We start from the raw sequence: 21322 nt of genomic DNA on the forward strand, positions 1-21322 counted from the left end.
TAAGTGCGAGCAACTGGAAAAAGTTGTTATTGGCAATGACGAAGAAAAATTCTTCTAGGTCAGAGTTTAACTGCCTCCTCGAGAGAAGGAAGAACTGATAGATTTTCTCAGAAAAAATATTGATGTATTTGCATGGAGTGCTTACAAGGCCCCTAGGGTGGATTTGGACTTCATTTGTCACCATTTAAACATTAATCCATCTGTAGTCCCCAAAAAGCAATCACTTCGGCACTCATCCAAAGAACATTCTGATGCTGTCAAGGAAGAAGTGCTCAAACTTAAACGGGCTGGGGCCATAAAGGAGGTGTTTACCCTGAATGGTTGGCCAACACGGTGGTGGTGAAGAAGAAAAGTGGAAAATGGCGGGTGGGTGTAGACTTCACTGATTTAAATAAGGCTTGCTCAAAGGATCCTTTCCCTTTGCCTCAGATAGATCAGCTGGTGGATGCAACTGCGGGACATCCCTGGATGAACTTCTTGGATGTTTTTCAGGGATATCACCAGATACCATTGACTCTGGGTGATCAAGAGAAGACTTCTTTCGTTACGCCCACAGGGAATTATCATTACAAAGCGATGCCCTTTGGGCTGAAAAATGCAGGGTTTAATTACCAAAGAATGATGACCAGGATGTTCAAACCATAACTGGGCAAAAATATTGAGGTCTACATAGACGATATGGTGGTAAAGAGTAAGGTGGAGTCCGAGAACATAAATGATCTCAAAGATATTTTCAAGATATTGAGCAAACACAAATTGCGCCTCAATGCCGCTAAGTGTTCTTTTGGGGTAGGCTCGGGCAAGTTTTTGGGTTATATGGTTACCCACCATGAAATTGAAGTCGACCCAGATCAGATTAAAGCAATCAACAACCTGCAGCCTCTTCGAAATCCCAAAGAGGTCTAAAAGTTGAAAGGAATGGACAGAGAAGTGTTCCTTGGCCTTCCAACAACTAAAGGAATATCTTTCTCGACCACCTATTATGTCCAAACCCGAGGAGGATGAGATTTTGTTCGCTTACATTGCTGTAGCCTCACATGCAATGAGTCTGGTACTGATGCGGGATGATAATGGGGTGCAGAGACCAGTTTATTATGTGAGCAAATCATTACAAGAGGCAGAGGTTCACTACTTACCATTAAAGAGGGCCATCTTGGCAATAGTGCATGCTACGTGGAAGCTCTCACATTACTTCTAGGCTCATACTGTTGTGGTTCTAACCCAACTGTCTTTCCGATCACTGCTTCGGAAAGCTGATTACACAGGAAGGGTTGCAAAATGGGCAACGATCCTAGGACCCTTCGATATTAAATACATGCCTCGCACCTCTATAAAGGGCCAGGTCCTCGCCGACTTAGTGGCTGAATTTGTTGAGCCTTCATTTAAAGAAAACGATGAAAGGCCGAGCATGGATGGAAAATCAGTTAGGATCGTCTCCTTTCAAGAGCCTCTACCTTGGAAGGTGTATGTTAACGGCGCAGCAAACCAAAGGGGATCAGGAGTGGGGTTGGTTGTAATATCTCCTGTAAAGATCATCATTGAGAAATCCTTAAGGTTGGGCTTTTTGGCCATGAACAATGAGGCTGAGTACAAGGCTTTGCTGGTAGGAATGGCTATGGTTTAGAAAATGGGAGGAAGAGCAGTGGAGATGTTTTCAAATTCAAGGTTGGTTGTAGGCCAAGTAAAGGGAGAACTGGAAGCTAGGGATGTGAGAATGCAAGAGTACCCGAACTAAGCTAGGCACTTACAATTAGGATTTGACTCTTTTTCCTTACACCAAATCCCTAGAAGTAGAAATTCGCATGCTGATTCCCTTGCCATTCTTGCAACCTCCTTAGCACAGAGTCTACCTCGGGTTATCCTGGTCGAGGATTTATGCAACCTTACTGAGATGGAGAGAGAGAAGGTCCAGATTCATCAACTTAGGGTGGGACCCAGTTGGATGGATTCTATTGTCCTATTCCTTAGGGATGACATTTTGCCCAAGGAGAAGGGGGAGGCTGACAAAGTGCGAAGAAAGGCTCCTCAATTTTGGCTATTCTTGGACCAAAAGCTATACAAGCGCTCTTTTTCGGGGCCATATTTGCTGTGCATCCATCCTAAAGCAGTGGAGCTATTCCTAGAAGAGTTGCACGAAGGAATTTGTCGGAGCCATATAAGAGGCATATCCTTGTCTCACTGGGCCCTTACTTAGGGATATTAGTGGCCCAATATGCAAAGAGAAGCATAAGAGTACGTGAAGGAGTGTGACCAATGTCAAATATTTGCTCCTAACATTCATCAACTAGGAGGCATTTTAATCCTCTGTCTAGCCCATGGCCTTTTGCTTAGTAGGGCTTGGTTATTGTGGAGCCCTTTCCCAAAGCAGTAGGAAATAGGAAATGGCTTTTGGTTGGCACTGGTTACTTTACCAAATGGGTTGAAACTGAGCCACTAGCAAACAATAGGGATATGGATGCCAAAAGGTTTGTATGGAAGAACATTGTCACTCAGTTTGGGATCTTTCATACCCTCATCTCAGACAATGGACTTCAATTTGATAGTAAGACTTTCAGAAGGTACTGTTGTGAATTGGGTATCACGAATAGGTATTCCACTCTAGCTTACCCCCAGGGGAATGGGCAGGCCGAGACTGTCAATAAGGTTATAGTGAATGGCCTCAAGAAGAGGTTGGATGATACAAAGGGCAAATGGGTGGACGAGCTTCTACATATTCTCTGGACATATCGAACTACCTCTCATAGGTCGACGGGGGAGACCCTTTTCAATGACTTATGAGACCGAAGTTGTGATTCCTCTAGAGACTGGATTCCTAACGTTGAGGACTAGCTTGTTCGCTCCAGACAACAACGACCACCTATTAGAAAAGAGCCTAGATCTAATCGAGGAGCGGAGAGAAAATGCCTTGGTTCAATTAGCATACTATCAGTAGAGGCTTAAACAGGGGTATGATTCAAATGTAAAGTTAAGACCATTGGCACCTAAGGACTTGGTATTAAGAAAGGTTGTGGGTACAGCAAGAAACCCAGCATAGGGGAAGTTAGGGCCTAATTGGGAAATGTCATACCGTATCACCTCAGTAGCAGGCATAGGAGCATACTTCCTAGAAGATCTAGACAAAAAAGTTGTTCCACAACCTTGGAATGTAAATAATCTGCAAAGGTACTATTATTAATGAAAGGCAGCTCTGCCATGTTTTCATTTATGACATTATGTGTTGCATTAATTACTTATTTGAATATTAAACAGAATCTTGGTTATGCCTGACTCCTCGGACCACATACCTTAGGTAAATTAATATTCTTGGTTATTTGATTAAGTGTTAAACAGAACCTTGGTTATGTCTGACTCCTCAGGTCACATGCCTTCGGTAAATTAACACTCTCTATTAGCATACTATCATAAAAGAGCCTAGATCTAATTAACGAGTGGAGAAAAAATGTCATGGTTCAATTAGCATACTATCAGCAGAGGCTTAAACAAAGGTATGATTCAAATGTAAAGTTAAGACCATTGGCACCTGGGGACTTAGAAGTAAGAAAAGTTGAGGGTACAGTAAAAAACCCAACATGGGGGAAGTTAGGGCCCAATTGGGAAGAACCATACCACATCACCTCGGTAGCAGGCATAAGAGCATACTTCCTAGAAGATCTAGACAAAAAAGTTGTACCACAACCTTGGAATGTAAATAACTTGTGAAGGTACTATTATTAATGAAAGGCAACTTTGCCATGTTTTCATTTATGACATTATGTGTTACGTTAATTACTTGTTTGAATATTAAATAGAACCTTGGTTATGCCTGGCTCTTCGAACCACATGCCTTAGGTAAATTAATATTCTTGATTATTTGTTTAAGTGTTAAAAAGATTCCTAGTTATGTCTGGCTCCTCAAATCACATGCCTTGGGTAAATAAACACTCTCTATTACTTGTTTGAATATTAAACAGAACCTTGGTTATGCCTGGCTCCTCGGACCACATACCTTGGGTAAATTAATATTCTTGGTTATTTGCTTAAGTGTTAAACAGAACATTGGTTATGCATGGTTCCTCAGACCACATGCCTTGGGTAAATTAACACTTTCCATTATTTGTTTAAGTGTTAAACAAAACCTTGGTTATGCTTGGCTCCTCAGACCACATGCCTTGAGTAAATTCACACTCTCTATTACTTGTTTGATTATTAAACAAAACCTTAATTATGTCTGGCTCCTCGGACCACATACCTTGGGTAAATTAATATTCCTAGTTATCTGCTTAAGTGTTAAACAAAACCTTGGTTATACCTGGCTCCTCAGACCACATGCCTTGGGTAAATTAAAACTCTCTATTACTTGTTTGAATATTAAACAAAACATTGGTTATGCCTGGCTCCTCAGACCACATACCTTGGGTAAATTAATACTCTTGGTTATTTACTTAAGTGTTAAACAGAACCTTATTTATGTCTGGCTCCTCAAATCACATGCCTTGGGTAAATTAACACTCTATTACTTGTTTGAATATTAAACAAAACCTTGGTTATGCCTGGCTCCTCGGACCACATACCTTAGGTAAATTAATATTCTTGGTTATCTGCTTAAGTGTTAAACAGAACCTTGGTTATGCCTGGCTCCTCAGACCATATGCCTTGGGTAAATTAACACTTTCTATTACTTGTTTGAATATTAAACAGAATCTTGGTTATGCCTGGCTCCTCAGACCACATACCTTGGGTAAATTAATTTTCTTGGTTATTTGCTTAACTGTTAAACAGAACATTGGTTATGCATGGTTCCTCAGACCACATACCTTAGGTAAATTAACACTCCCCATTATTTGTTTAAGTGTTAAGCAAGACCTGAGCTATGTCTGGTTCCTCGGATCACACACCTTAGATAAATTAACACTTGTTTATCCCTTTTCCTACTAAGTGTTTTGTTTATCTCTAAAGACTTAGACCTCTTTGTTGATTACACAGTTTTCAATACCAGCACATAGTCATTTATTCTCACTGTTTACATAGGTTTAATTTATTTAAGCTAACAACATATTATTACTACTCACTTTTGTTTAAAAGTGTGGGTGTTCACCCTTAGAAGCACCATCAATCTAAAAGCCTCAGCAAAGGGCGAAGCAATGACTACAGCCAACTAGAGATAAGTGTTGCAAGAAAGATAAATACTCATAAAGCAAAAGTTGACATTTTTTCATATAACAAAAGAGAAGTACATTATGAACAAGGGTAAACTGCCATAACAAAGGAAAATTACATATAAAGAAAAAGAAAAAATAACAATAAGTAAAAGGAAAAGATCCTAAAGCTATGCCTTGGCTAGAGGAAGGTTATCTTTGTTGCCCGGCTGGGAGATAAGAGGATTAGGGGCCTTGGGATCAGCTTCCTTGGATTGAAGATCAGCATCCTTTGCCTTGGGAACAACATCCTTGGTCTTGGGAGTGGCATCCTTGAGCTTGAGGGTAGCTTCTAGACCCTTGGCCTTAGGCAAGGGCTTGACCTCCTTGCCCTTGCCTTGTCCTCTGGCCGAGAACCACCCTAGCCAGCCCCTTACCCTTAGCCACCTCAGCCCCCTGGCCTTGGTCACTAGCCTTGCTAGGCCCTTTGGAGACCTTAGCAGGAGGAAGAAAGGCCTAGGTGATGGAGGGCTGCTCATAAGAGGTTGGTGCAAGGGCAACGGGAGGAGGGAGTGCAGCTGAAACTTCTGGGATGTCAGTGGGCTAGTAAATGTTTTCAGCCTTCCTTCACTCAGAAGTAGCAGGGACACCTGCCAAGTTAAGCGCCTCTACCCACACCTCTTGGCAGTAGTCCCTGTAGACTTCCGCTAGCTCCTCTGCCAAACGGACCTTGGTTTCCTGCACCCTACGATCATAGAATGCCCTCTCCAAAGCCTCTGCAACTTCCTTGGCCTTCTCTAAATCTACCTTCAGCTCCAAGACCTGTTGTCTGGCCATGGCCAGCTCTATTTCAGCATAATGAAGCCTTTTGCGTTGCTTCTCAACTTGGTCTTGGGCATCCTTCAGTTCGGCCTCAACGCTCTTTCGCTTCCTTTCCTCCGTTGTCAGCTTCACCGTGAGCTCCCTGTTCTTTTACTCAACGGCGCCCATGGCCTTGTTGGTATTGGCGTGAAGGTTTGTCTCAACCCTAGCCTCGTTTTGGGCATCCTTCACCCATTCCTCGGTTGTGAACACCTCCTGGATGGCCTGCATAGAAATGAGAGATGAGCACATTATAAATAAATAAATAAATAAGAGAGGGGGGGAAGATAACCCAACATGATGTTAGCAAGGCATGCAAAGGAACTTACCAAGGCTAGATCCCTCTTCAGGGACAGAAAGAGGTTTGGCTGCCTCATGTTCTTCAAGGCAGCATATCCTTTGGTAAGAGGAGGTGCTGCTAAAGAGCCTTAGCCAGATAATGGGCGTGCCCTTTCTGGAACTCGCTAATGGTGGAGTTCCATGGAATGGCTGCCCCGTCCATCTCCAGCCAAGGGTCTCATGCGGGGTTTTGGTGGCACACCTCTGCCACTTGCTAGTCCTCCCTGCTCTTGACCGAGGAGGCCTGCCCTTGGCTCTTGGCCATCTTTTGCTACTTTGGCTCCTTTTGACGAACCACTTCCCCCTCCTCAGCTACCTCATTCTCCTTCCTTTTTTTCTTCAGGTTAGGCATAGGGAACAAGTTAACTACAGGAGGAGGAGGGGGGGGGGGGGAAGAGTAGGAAGAGGGTGGGACTCTAAGTTGTCCTTCTATGTCGACCCCTTAGCCCTATCCGCAAGAAGCTCCTTCAAGCCTTTCTTCCTATTCAGGGCCATTTCTTCTTCCTCCTATGAATTGTTGTCCACCCGGGCAACTATAAACTTGGGGGAACGAACGACGGAGGACCTATCAAGCTTGCCCTCCGAGTCTGAGACCTGAATCACAGGCTTTTCTTGCTCCTCTCCTTCTTCCTCGAGACGAAATTGGTCTATCTCTGCCTCAAGTGACAGCCGCGATAAATCTATCTCTTCTCTTAAGATTGCAGCTTCGCGGGGAGAGCGACAGGGAGGTAACTCAACTGGCACTATATCTTCTCTAGCTAGAAAACCGGGCATCAAGATGTCTATCCGAGCTAGTCGAGGATCGCTTACTCTTATCGCGTGGCTCACATCCTGAAACTTGTTCGATAAGGGCTTAAAGTCGAGGATGAGGTGGATAGCTCTCAATTGCCTGTCTTCGCTCACAAACACTTCAGATCTCAGCACCGTGTTAAGGTTCGAGACGTTGACGAGGTTGAGGTTGGGAGCTACGTGTCTTTTATTTGCAAAAACATCCAAGAAGCAAAACCACGATCAAAATAATGAAGCCATCCATTAGAAATAAATGGAGTGCTAAAGGAAAGGAGAAAGCAGCAAAACTACAGGGCTAATGCCTATGTTAAAAAAAAAAGACATAAACCTAGGGTACCTCACCTGACTCTCCCTCCCGGACTGGGTAGTAAAGACCGTTGTATAATGACCCGAGACTATCAGAAAGTCATCCTTCATGCCCTTGTTGGATTTAGGGAGGCACGAGACGAGCCTGACAACAGAGGATCTAAACTTAGGGTAATACCTTGAGTCTGCAAGCAGGTGGCACTTGTACATCCAAACGACGTCGTGTCAGATGAGGTTTAGCCCCATTTGCTTGTTGAGAGTGTCTGCACTACCCAAGACCCTAAATAGGTTAGGCACGCATTGGTGGGGGCATAGCCTATGGGCAATCAGATAGCCCCTAGTTACTCTACCTATGGGAAGCATCATTCCCCCTTCTATGAAGGCAATCATGGGAATGATGACCTCTCATTCCCCTTTGTGGGTAAGCCACTGACCTGGAGCTCAGTACTTCAGGGAAACTCCCTAGGGAATGTGGTACCTAGCCCTATATCCCTCCATACTAGCGGGAGAATCTACGAGATGAGTGAATCTACCCATCTAAGCAAACTAAAGAGAAGTGAAGGAAATGTTTTTGAAAAAGGAGTAAAGAGTAGAAGGCTGAGGAGATTGGCCAAGAATAAAAGAGCCTAGGAACGTGAAAACTTACGAAAATAAAGACGAGGGTTACTTCAGAGGCTTCTTGAAGGTCTGAAGATTTTGGAAGACTTGAAAGCTTTAGAGTTTGGGAAGTCTTGGGAGTTTGAAGATTTGTAAAGTAGGAGAAAATGAACCCCCTAGGCGCCTTATATAGGGGGTGGAATTGGGTGAGAGTTATCCTGCCCAAAATTTGAGGAGAAACTCCAGCCATAGGATCTCCATCTCATCGTAGGATGTAGAGAACAAAGCACCGCCTGGAGCATTTAATGAGACGTTGCGGACTCCAAAGTGCTAGAACTGTTACGGGACACATGAAGTGACGCTTTCACGTGTGGAAATCAAAGAGACATGCGGAATTAATATTCCAAAGTCAAACCCCATTTTTCTCCTTGGATAAGTGGAAAAAACCGGAGTTTTGAGGGGCTATTGTGGGGCACAAGAATTTAAATAAGGTACTTGTGCCACGTGTCGTATCCATGGCCAAGGAGTCCTTTATCGTGCCAAGGATGCCCCACGCTCAGACAGTAAGGCCACGTCAGTGGCACATTATCAGAGGAGGTCATACTGTAGAGAAAGAGCTTCGAGGAGGGGGTTAGCCTTGACATGACTGAAGGAATTGTGGCTACCACCATATTAAATGCTTCCCACCAAACCTCTTGGCTACATTTATGTGGAGAAGACCCCTAAACAGTGCTGCTTTAGCTGCCCCAACTTACAAAGGGCTTCGGAAGGCGTCTAATGGGACAAGCACTCAAGTAGTGGCCTGAATGATCAACAAATGGAGAGCCAAGATCATCTAAAAGGAGCTATATAATGTAAGAGACCCTCCAGGGAGAGGGGATCAGAAAAATCTGTAGAGAACACATTGTAACAACAAGAGCTAAAATTGTATCCAAGTCCAAAAGAACTAAATTCAAGAATCATTCTCCTTGGACTTTGCCGAGGAAGGATTTCCTTGCTTTAAACTTGTCTTTCTTTGCTGTCTTAATATCCCTAATCCATTGTGCACGTTGCCTGATTCATTGAGGCCTAGCTTTTAAGCCCACTCTCTACAAATTCATTATGTAGGGCTCTTTGGGCCTTAACCCATTCATCATTCGGGCTTAAGAGCCAAAACCCTGCCCCTACACCATCCATTTCTAGGATTTTTGTTTTTCATTTCCGCTATGTTTGTTTTGAAAAAATATTTTCCTATTTTTAAGTATTTATTTGCATGTAAAATGTGGTCAAACTTGTAAAATATTTTTCATTTATCCTAAAATCCTTTATAAAAATTGTAAAACGTTTTAAATTTAAAATTTTGAAAAAACATTTTCCAAAATCACATTGTCTCCCTTCCTTGACCCCATATGGTGGCTAGGTTGTTGATCCAGTGATTGGATTTGTCGTTCCGACGATTGGTTTAGACAATCTGATCATGAAGTCATCGCTTTAGCGACAGTTGCTTGCAGTTTAGTGGCCAAAGCCATTGTTCCAACGACTAGTGTTGGTGCTTCGGTCACTAAAGACATTGTTTAGGCAGAATTCCCCAATGGTTAGGTGGTTGGAACCACCATCCAGCGACCAATGCTGACAGTTTGGTCACTAGAGACCTCATTTCGACAAAGGTCAATAGTGGTCTAATCATTGGAGCCACCATTCTGGCTGCCGATTTTGGCGATCTAATCATTGGATCTCCGACACTAGCAACTCCTATGGTTGAGGCACTAGTTTTGGTGGTTTGTTTGAAAAATTTTACATATTACACCAAACATTTGAAAATATTTTACGTTTGAAAATATATTATTTCAAAACAAATGAAGCATTCATCTCTTGTCAACTTCTTCCTTCTTTCTCATGGCTTGTTATGACATTAACCAATTTTATACCAACAATTCTCCCAATCCTAACATTTTGACAGTCAGTACTAGCCACATTATAATCCTAAAATGACTTTTAATATTTAACTCAACACACACCCACACAACACACACTTAATCAATATCGACCCAATGAAAAATGCTTGCCACATATGTACTATTTCCCAAAAGGACTAGTTTAGTCATAATTGAATTTCATTATAGATGTTAATAAAGCCCAAATTAACTAGTATAGCGTAAATGTGAGACTCCATACAATACATACTTAATCAATATCCAGTCAATATGAGGCATCATAGTATCTTGTTTTGCATGGCTTATCCAATGGAATTATTTTCTTAACAAATCTTACTATTTTGGCTGTATGGTATTTATATATCATTCTGATGGTAATCAAAGGATGACATGGTTTGTTCAGTGCGCTAATAAAAGGACTTGAAAAAATTTCTTCATTTACTTTACTGCTCTTGGTGTGATGATGCATATAAAGTAAAGTTGGTATTTTTCTAGTATATTAGAATTTTTTTTTTTTTTTTTTTTTTTTTTTTTATAAATAATATCTAGGCTTGACTAACCAATTTGTTTTTAAACTACCAATTTTTTCTAGGGTCAAACCCTAATTTCTTTCTTCATGTAGGTCAAATCTTTTAGAAAAAAAAAAAAAAGAGTATGTTTTGAACAGGTGATTTGCCTAGAGGATTAAGGAAAATATAATACTGCGTATCATGTATATATATATAATCCAACGGCTAAGACATACTTTTAATAACTCAACAGGCGGTAGGATTTAACAATTCCGTGTATAAAACACATTGTAGCACATATATAGCATCAACTTTTCACATAAAATTTCATTAAAAGATTCGGTGAAAGAACAAATCTTATGGATTCATAGGCATAAGAGGAGAGAGTTTTCCTCCTCATACCATGCCTATGAAGAATAAGACTGAAGTAGTTTAGTATTCCAACAATTCTTTTTTCTTTTTCTTTTTTATTTAAAATATATAAATGTTTCATAGTTTAGTTGGTAGAAACCAGAAAATTGAAGGTGTTGCCTGTGTTAGAGACAAAGGACAAAGACTAAGAGATTTTCTCCATGTTCTCTGCCACTAGTTTGCCTTGCACCATAATTACAGGTCCTTTTCTCTTCCTTAGTTTTACATTTTTTTTTTCTTTCTTGTCTTCTGGCTTGATAAAGTTTTTGTCTCTCTTGCTTTTGTAAGGTAAGAAATAATTTTTCTGTCTCTCTTGCTTGCATCATGCATGTAATGTGTATGAGAGTACAGATGAATTATTATTATACAAACTTATTTTTCCAAAAGGACAATTTAGTTTTTTATTCTATAAAAGTAGATTTTGGAGGATCTTTTACTTATATGGTTGGTATAATTTTACTTCTATCTTATGTATACCAAATCAAGTTATGCTAAGAATCTTTCAACTCCATCGATATCTTTTGGTCTATCCAACAAAAATATTCAAAATTCAAATCCTTTCACCCCAATTGTCAATGTATAAAAAAAATTTTAAAAAAAAGTATCTATACATCATTCAAAAAAATATTTTTTTTAAAAAGGAAGTTGAATAAAGCATAGTCAATGGAGTCATTCTAGGGTGCAATTTTTATTTTCTTTTTCTATTTTATGTATCATACCTTAAAAAGTATGTAGAACTATAATTTTTATTTAATCACAAAATTTAGATACAATACCTTAAATGTTGTTTCTTAGATTCCCCTCTTAATATTTTTAGATATAATTTTTTTATTTAATAAAAAAAGGAAAACATGGAATTTAAAATATTTATTTTTATAATTTTGTTTATGTATATAATAAAACACTTAAGTATTTATAAAAATCCTTGATACAAGTAATATAGAAAGAAAAAGTTTTAAACTTTAGTAAAATTGATGTATATCTATACAAATATGATCGTGTGTATTTGAATGCAAAATTTATTTGTTGGTATTGCTTTTATGGTGAAAATTGGTTATAAAATATACTTGTACCTAGAAAAGATAAAGTAAAAAGTGATGGCAAACACATTCATGTGTTTTGTACTTAATTTAATTATAGATAACATTTTTTCAGAGTATTTTTGTTTTATATGATAAATAAATTTTTTTTTTTAAATTGCATACATGTAACATAAAATATATAATATTCGTCTTTTACTAACCATGGAATGGATTATAACATTGTTTATCTTATGCGGGTATGTGTGGGTATCTTTATAAGTTATAGCTAACCTAGCATGTACCCCAATCATGTGTAGCCAATCACTTTAAAATATTACTCAAATTACAAAGGGAAAAAAGAAGCAAAAATAATTAAATTTATGGAGTTGAGTGGCAACTAAATTGAATTTACCCCAAAATGAAAAGAAGAATTATAATTCATGGAGATTATATTAGGAATAGTAATTATTATTACTTGAAATAAAAGATGTTGCAATGAAATAACTATATTCTTATTCATAAATTTGGTTGTTACATATAAAAAGTTTTGTAAAACATATGATGCATAAAGAAAGTCTTTAAAGTTTATACTTTTTTGAAAATATATTAATTTTAAAAGTTGTTATATGTATTAAATAATAACTATAACTTCCTTTTTCTTTTCTTTTTTTAATGTGATATTGCTTATATTTTAAAAAAGAATAATTATTCCTTACAATAAACTAAATAACTAAACTACGAACCTTTACATTTATTAGTGACATATTCATTATGGTGTGTGAATATATGTATATATATTAATGTATATATTTCTTGCTGCTAATTAAAAATCATAGGAAGTTTAAAGCAATTAGAAAAAAATAGTGCTACCCTAGCAACAAATTAGGACTTACATCTAAAAGTTAAACACAGAAATGATAATGATTTGGCCAAAACTTCAGTTTGGTTAAATCAATGTTGCATCCTTCCAATGCAAGGCTTGGAAGTTTGAGTATGTTCTCTACTCCTCTTTGTGCTATGTGCAAGTTGACTTCTAAATTTCTGCATGCATGATCATACTGTCTCATACCCTCTTTTCAACTTATTTTGGCACAATCGACTAGTAAAGGTCATATCTAGTAGCATTGTTGATTATTAGTAATAAAAATAAATAAATAATAATGTGATCATAGTTTTCTCCTAAATAGTTTAGCATGGAGTGCCTATAAACAATTTCAATGAACAATGAATGACTGAGTACAATAATGAATCGATAAATCTTCATTGTTTGGTTGTACAGTGTATTTTTTATCAGTTCACAAGTATAAGTGTTTGTGAGGTATGAGGAGCAAGGGTCTTCAAGTTTCTAAGATGAGTTTTACACACATATACCCTTAAATTAGGTTAGAGTAGAATTTCTATCTTGCATAAAAAAAATAAAAATAAAAGATTTTTGCTTGCCAAAGCTTATACACCCTTGCAGTATTAAAGGGGGAAAAAAAATCCTAATATCACTAGGCATAATTTAATGCTGTATGCAAATCTCTATTGAAAACCCTAATTTTTCTTGTAGTTATTTAAACCCTTTTATTACAAAGACTAAGCTTTCTAAGTTGCTACAAGTCATGGATGAGCTGCTTCAATCATCAAGGAAAATATTCTATTACGTAATTATATTTCTTGTATATTAATGCAACAGCTCACTTGTATTATTCACCCAATAGAAAGTAAGATTTGACTTCCTGGTATAGAAGACATAGTAATAAGGTTGAAACTTTCATACAAAAGTTCATTAAAGATTTGGTTAAGAAATCAATCTTCTTGAGTTGTTATGAGAGAGAGAGAGAGAGAGATTTGCTCCTGGTATGATGCCTATGAAAGAAATTCACTATATTTAAGTATGCAACTTTTCTGATTTATTTATTTATTTTGCAATATATATTCACAAATTTTTTTTTTCTACATATTTTTCAATGCAGTAGTAGCCTTTGGTGATCATAACTAGAGGACCTGATCATGATGCGACTAGGCTCAATGATAACTTTACAACCTGTTTGTTTTTTATTTCTTCTAGTAAGTCTTCAAGTCGTGGCAACGTGTTAGGATTTGGTATTTTACATGCTTACAAAAACTATTGAAACCAAAAGAAAATACACATTCTTACTACTTCTTGGGTATTGGATTTGTTTGTACTTTGTATAGGGTTTTAAAAGATGTTACCTTTTTTTTTTTTTTTTTCAGTCTTTTTCTCTATAAACAATTCTTTTCCCTTCATCCTTGGTTTGAAGAATAACATGAGAAAAATAATTTTAAGCATTCATAAATAATCCCCTACTCTAAAGTATGTTTTTATCCAAATGGTTTATATGATTTTCTTTCTTCATTTTTTATCAAATTGTGATTGCATTCACACTTTCTGTCAAATCCTCAATGCAAGCATTTGCTGTGATGCTCCTTCCTACTACATTGATTCATCCCATGTTGGTATTCTTTGATCAGTCGTGTTGAGTGTCAAGTGAATTTGAACTCTTATGACTTTCATTCCAATATGCAATATAAAATTGAGAACACAGGAAAGTTTTTACATCCAATAAATTCATCAGCAACAAGTTTAGCAAGAGTTTTAAGGTTGCTCCTCAGTGGAACTAAACTCTCATTCTCTAAGATTGAGACTAAGGTTGGTATCCATATGCTTCTCTCACAAAGATCATATATGTAGTTAAATGATTACTTTCAATAAGAAACAACTAGATATTTCATAATTTTATTTTTTATTTTTTATTTAATTTACAGGTGGCTCCTATATTATTTCAAGCATGGTCTACAATTCCATACTTATCTCAAATTTCATATACTGGGTTAGAAGGTCTGTATTTCTCATACTACACTAGTTAGAATCAAACTCTTGAGGTGTACTCTAACTCTTCATATAATCCTAGATGGAGTGCTCCAAATGTAAAAAAGAACCTTAATTGTTACATGCAACATGTAAACCATGAGACAGGAGAATTAGATGGAAACTCCATTGAATGCCCTCCCTTGAATTTGCTCAATAAAAGATGGTTTCAAGAAGCCTTGAATAGTACCAATGGATATGCCTCATTGGAAACTGGATGGAATAATTCTCAAGATCTTATACTACTTAGCTCAGCTAGAATTAATGGAGAAGGAGTTATCTCTCTAGGGTTCTCGGTCAAAGCACTAACTGCCCATTTACTAGTATACATCGTCCGGATGGGAGCTTGTACTTGGCTACCAAAGATGGGAAAGTGCTTATAAAAGGTCTCAAAAACACTCATATGGTTCTTGCTAGTAATATAGTTTCTGTCCAATTAAAGAAACCAAATGGGGAACAAGAAGTTCTTGGGAATGTTTCTAGTAACATCAAAGATGGCTCATCAATAGCTTCTACTCTGAATATTCAAGGAACAGAATACATGTTTTATATTTTTCGTCACTTGATATGGTGGGAGTCCAATTGGTATGTTTTAATTCTTCATTATCTTGCAAATATGCAAAACTTCATTTGTAAATATTTATATTTTCTTGTTGTTGCGTGGAATACTAAATGTTACAAGAAGCTTTGCTTGTTAAGTTATATGATCATGTACATCACTTGTGTGCCTTTCTTTCTTTGTTTTTGTACACATTAGGTATGCTTTAGACTAGAGAGAGTTATGCTATTCCTATTTATAAACAGGTTAGAAATTAAATGCAAACCTTTTTATCCTCCTTTTCTTTCTAGAAAAATCTTAAGAAATAAGTATTATAAATGCTTTTGTTTGTGCTTGGCATAAAATACTATGCTAAATGCTCCACTGATCATTAATCCATTCCGCACATGATAGACTTATGGCTTTTATAGATTGTAACTAGCCAAGTGGCCATAATATTCAGAACCTTATTGATGAAAATCAATTGGGTAAATATCATGTCATACCAACAGTATAGAGATTAGTTAAATTCAACAGTTTATGCATATATTTATGCAGTATAACTGAATTCTATTTCTCTTCAGGTAGATGTATTGGCTTTCCCACAAAAAGGGATAGTCAGCCTTGTCAACAAGAACAGGATAGTGGAACTGGCCCTCCTTATAGTAATCATCACTTCCATGATTGTTTCCATTTTAAGTTTTGCGTATATATTCGTTAGAGCTGCCAAGCGAGAGATGCACTTGTGTGCTGCTCTTATAAAACAAATGGAAGCAACTCAACAAGCAGAGAGGAAGAGTATGAATAAGAGTCTTGCCTTTGCTAGTGCTAGCCATGATGTTCGCGCGTCACTAGCAGGCCTTACAAGTTTGATAGAGTTGTGCTATGAAGAAGCTACCTCTAGTTTTGAATTGGAGACAAATTTGAGACAAATGGATACTTGTGCAAAGGAGCTACTAGGTAATCTCTTCACACCTTAATAGGCAAATTGTTTTATATTTAGTATTCTTTTTATCAATGAATAGGTATAACTTATGTACTCGTTTAGGTTTATTGAATTATATTCTTGATACAAGCAAAATCAAGGTGGGCAAGATGCAACTTGATGAAGAGGAATTTGATTTGGGCCAACTTATTGAAGATGTAGTTGATTTATATCATCCTATTGGTATTAAAAAGGGAGTAGATGTGGTATTAGATCCTTATGACGATTCTGCCATCAAATTTTCACAAGTGAAAGGAGATAGGGGAAAACTTAAGCAAATATTATGCAATTTACTAAGCAATGCGGTTTGTTAGGTTCTAAATGTTTAGAACAATTGGCAAATCGTGAACACAAACTTGTCTAGATATAGATCTTAGAGTCTATAAGTTTTATTAGACAATGCTCAAGATGATTCAAGTCAAGATTTAAGAACATACAAGTTGCAAGAAGAAGATTTCATAATCTGTCTGGTTTGATCGATCGAAAGACAGGCTTGAACGATCGAAAGTCGTATCTACAGAATTTTAATTAAACCCAAACAACAGTTCAAGCCCATTTAGGATTAGGGTTTCTAATCTACTTCTCCCAGTATATAAAGGAAACCCTAAGCACGTTTTTATGTGGCTTTTCAGAGAGAAAAGAGTGTGCCTCTTTTGTATTTAGGGTTTTGTTCCTAAAAAACTCTCTTATGTCTTCTACTGGTGCTATTCCTTGAAGAATCTCAAGATCCGGTATTGTAGAAGTTGCTACCTTCTCTTGTCATCAAAGGTGTTGATGATCTAAACCTTCAAGGGTGGTCTTGGAGTCACAAACAGGAGAGTTTGTGTTGCTAAACCTTTGAGTGGGATCTCAAAGTCACAAACGGGGATGCTTGTGTTTTGCAAAGGCCAAAGAAAGGAGTCCGTGGATTCGGAGTTTGCACGTGGTCGTGTCAGTAAGTTCTACTAGTTGGTAGCAATAAGAAGTCGAGCGTGGGGGCTTGTAAGTCTTATTGTATGAACTTCGATTCTTTCTAGTGGATTTGCTTTTTACCTTGAGGATAGCTAGGTTAAATCCTTCCCAGGTTTTTTACCGGTTTGGTTTTCCTGGGTTATCATAACGTTGTGTTATTTATCTTTCCGTTGCTGTGCATGATATGATTGTTTGATTGTGATAACCTAGACTTGTAATTTGGACTAAGTAATCACTTGACTAATTACCTAGGTTAATCTAATTGTGTTTTTAAGGGGTCTAAAAACTAACACGGTTAAATTTACTTGTGAGAGGCATGTAACCATTCGAGCATGGGTTAGGAAACCCAGTTTGCAAAATTCAATAATTGCATCTAGTCGGAATGATTTAATGAAATATTTACAGTGTTTGTTTTGCAAGAGCAACGAAGCATATAATGACCTAGAAGCCATGAATGCAACCCAACAAGATCCAAATGCCATGGAATTTGTCTTTAAGGTTGATGATACAGGAAAAGGAATTATGAAGGAAAAATAAATCTCAGTCTTTGAAAACTATGTTCAAGTCAAAGAAACAACTCTTGGACAAGGAGGCACTAGATTAGGACTTGGCATTGTTCAGTCTCTGGTAAATGACTAACTTTAGCACACATATCAATTTTTTCTTTTATTTTTTGCTATGTTTATCTAGAGTTTCAAGATATGCAATCTAAACGGAATCATGATCCCTCCATTTCAAGTCATTTTCATTATGCTTGTTTCATGGTTCATATTTTATTTTATTTTCTAAGTTTAAAAGTGTATAGACCAATTAAACTTTTAAATAACATGAGAGTCTGTACTGAAAAGATGCATTAAATGAATTAATTTTAAATGGAGAGAATCATTTTCCACTTATTGTACTACATATATTTTTTTAAACTTAATTACGCATCTAGATTTGTATGATGCGTTGTTGTAACTTGGATTAGATTCACATAACTATCACAAATAACTTTATCAACTAGGTTTTAAAGTGACTTGATTAATAGTCTAAATTCATTATAATCCCTTTTATTGATTAATTTTTCTTGTAATTTTGTGCTGGGTATGTTTGATGCATGGAGATATATCAATTGTGGACAAAGAGATCGGTGAAAAGGGAACTTGCTTTAGATTCAATGTGATACTCAGTACACGTGAAAATGTTAGTTGCGATAATGCAAAAGCAGAAGACCTTGAAATGGTTGATGGTACCCATATTCCTGAACTAACTCTTAGCACACCTAGTCCTGGCTTGTGGTTACGTACTCCTAGTTCAAAGTTGACAATTCACACAAACCCTAGCCCCAAGATAAAGGCATCCCATGTTGTTCTCTTGAATCAAAATAATGAATGGCGAAGGACTTCACAAAGATTCATGGAGAACTTAGGTATAAAAGTATCGATAGCAAAGCAATGGGAACATCTTCCATCTACTCTCCAAAAGATAAAACATAACCAGAACCATTCTCGTCACAATTCTTCTGGAATTTCAGTTGATTTGAGTTCTCCAAGTGGTTACTTAAGCAGGTCTGCTTCTAATAACTCTAGCGGTGTAGAAAAAGATGTGCCTTTCAGTAGCATGGATGGTTCAGACTACATACTATCAGTCTTCAAAAGGACTACTCCTAAATTTGCATCAAGTTTCATATTAATTGTGACTGATGCAAGTGTTGGACCATTCCTAGAATTATGTAGAATTGTGGCTGAATTCAAAAAAGGCTTCGACAATGCTACGTGTAAGGTTGTTTGGTTGGAGAAACCAATGATGCGTAACATCAACTTCAAACGCATTGAAAAGGATCTGGTTGATCCTAATGATGTCATAATATCTAAGCCATTTCATGGTTCTCGTTTGTATCAAGTGGTAAGACTTCTTCCTGAGTTTGGAGGTACATTACAAGGGAATTCAAGCGAACTAAAAGAGGAAAGCAAGTTTCAAGCTGAAAAAGTTTCAAGAGATCCTAGTTCATCAAGGAGTCAGTCTTAAATAGAGAATTCTCCAACAAACAAACACTCAACTCAATGAATAGAATTACAAGACCATGGTAGCAGCATTGAGACAACCAAGAAGAAAATCTTGTCACCCATTCAAACTCTATCTCATGTTGGGTTCAAACCAAGAAGTCCTCCGAGTAATAGGAACCCACCAAAAGAGCAAGAAATACAAGAAATTAGTGACCCAAATGATGATAAGTCATTGAGTGGGAAGAAACTCTTGGTTGCTGACGACAATGCACTATTGTGCAAGTTAACTGTTGCCAGTCTTTTAAAGCTTGGTGCAACTACCGAAACTTGTGTTAATGGACAGGAAGCTTTAGATCTGGTTTTCAAAGGTCTAAGTGATCAAAGGAAACTTGGAGCTTCGAAGTTTCTTCCATACGGATTATGTCTTAATGGATTGTGAGGTAAAGAGCATGATTTCCCTCTCTTTACCTTTTTATGCTTTTTTTTTATAAATATTTTTTGTATTATATATATATATATATATATATATAAGTACTTGATTTCCCAATTAGAACATTTGCAATATACTAGAGGGTATCCTTTGGACTATGTCACATGTTTTTATGATATTTGGTAAAATTTATGATGTCTTGGCACTTTTTTTTTTTTTTTTTTTTGGTTGGATTGAAAAGATAGAACTTTATTTATAAAAACCAAGTGAGTAAACATATACAAAAATAAAACCTGGGCTAACACAAGCTTATTGGCCCAGTAGCAATACAGTGAAAAAAAATAGGCTACCCCCACACTAATACCAGATAAGTGAAAGAAAACATTAGAATGTGAGTATATGTAGCTCCAAGCTAAAAAATTTCCCTATTTAGCAACAAAAAAAAAAAAAAAGCTCAAAAATTTCCCTGAGTGGCCGAAAGCTTCTAGTATGTCTCCAACAAAGCTAACGTCACTTCCAATATGTTTTGGCACTTTGCAAACCTTAGAGCTTGTTCCAGTTAATAAATCTATATATATCTTATGGATTTTGACCATTTGGTGTTTATAAAACTCAGCACAATTATATTTTATGTTTAAGCATTCAATATTTATTTTAATTTAATTTATTATAATCCCTTGTACTATAGTTTAATTTTAATCACACAATGTAAGCTGTTCACATTTCCTAATAATATTTTTTTTTCCAACTAAATCATATATGATTTTGTGTTTGACAGATGCCTGTGATGAATGGGTATGAAGCAACAAAACAAATAAGGAAAATGGAGAAGTCCTTCGGTGTTCATATTCCAATCATTGCATTAACTGCTCATACATCAGGTGGGGAAGCTAACATGGCAATTGAGGTTGAAATGGATGTTCATCTTAGCAAACTATTGAAAAAGGAACATCTTTTGGAAGCCATTAGATATATCGATACTAAATGAAAATATGCATAGGCGTACCTTATGACTCTCTTAATCTATGAGATAATGGTGACTCTTTATAGTAGTTTTGTTGTACATGTAATATATGTGCAGTTGAAATTGTGCTAAAATATAGAGAAATGCTATAGTATTTTGTTGGAATGCAGAAGTTCAAGACATTGACTGACATATGAAGTCATTTTTCATTTTGTTGGAATGTAGAAGTTAAAAACATTGACTAAAAATATAAAGTCATTTATCATTTTTTTGGAATGCAAAAGTTCACGACATTGAGTGAAAATATGAAGTCATTTACGCATTCTATATGGTGTTTTTGTTTATCAAGAAAATATACAACTTACAAGCTCAATAAATTCAAACAAAAAAGTAATTTTTATAATACTTTTTTACTCCACTCCCTTTTAATGTTGTTAGCATCTAAAATGAAAGGCCCCAATTCAATTAACAATAGAAAGTTTATGGCACAAAAGTATGACATGGTCGACAACAAGATCATTTTTTTGTCTATTTCAGTCCATTTTGGTTGATTTTAGTGCACTTATTTAAAAATGAGAAAAAATAGGTTAGTTAAGAATACCAGTTATAAATAAGAATGTATTAAAAAATATAGATGACAAAAATTAATATTATTAATTTTAATTGTTTAATTTAATGATTTGTGTCATTATCTTTCTTTTGAAGTAAATTACACAATTTTAATGTTTTG

The 21322-nt window shown here is 36.7% G+C and overlaps 1 pseudogene; it reads left to right on the top strand.

Moving 5' to 3' along the window:
• Positions 1-14270: 14270 nt before the first annotated feature.
• LOC126708299 (histidine kinase CKI1-like) lies at positions 14271-20616 on the top strand (annotated as a pseudogene).
• Positions 20617-21322: the final 706 nt, after the last annotated feature.

This window comes from Quercus robur, chromosome 12 (genome assembly GCF_932294415.1).
Source record: "Quercus robur chromosome 12, dhQueRobu3.1, whole genome shotgun sequence".
Taxonomy (NCBI): Eukaryota; Viridiplantae; Streptophyta; class Magnoliopsida; order Fagales; family Fagaceae; genus Quercus; species Quercus robur.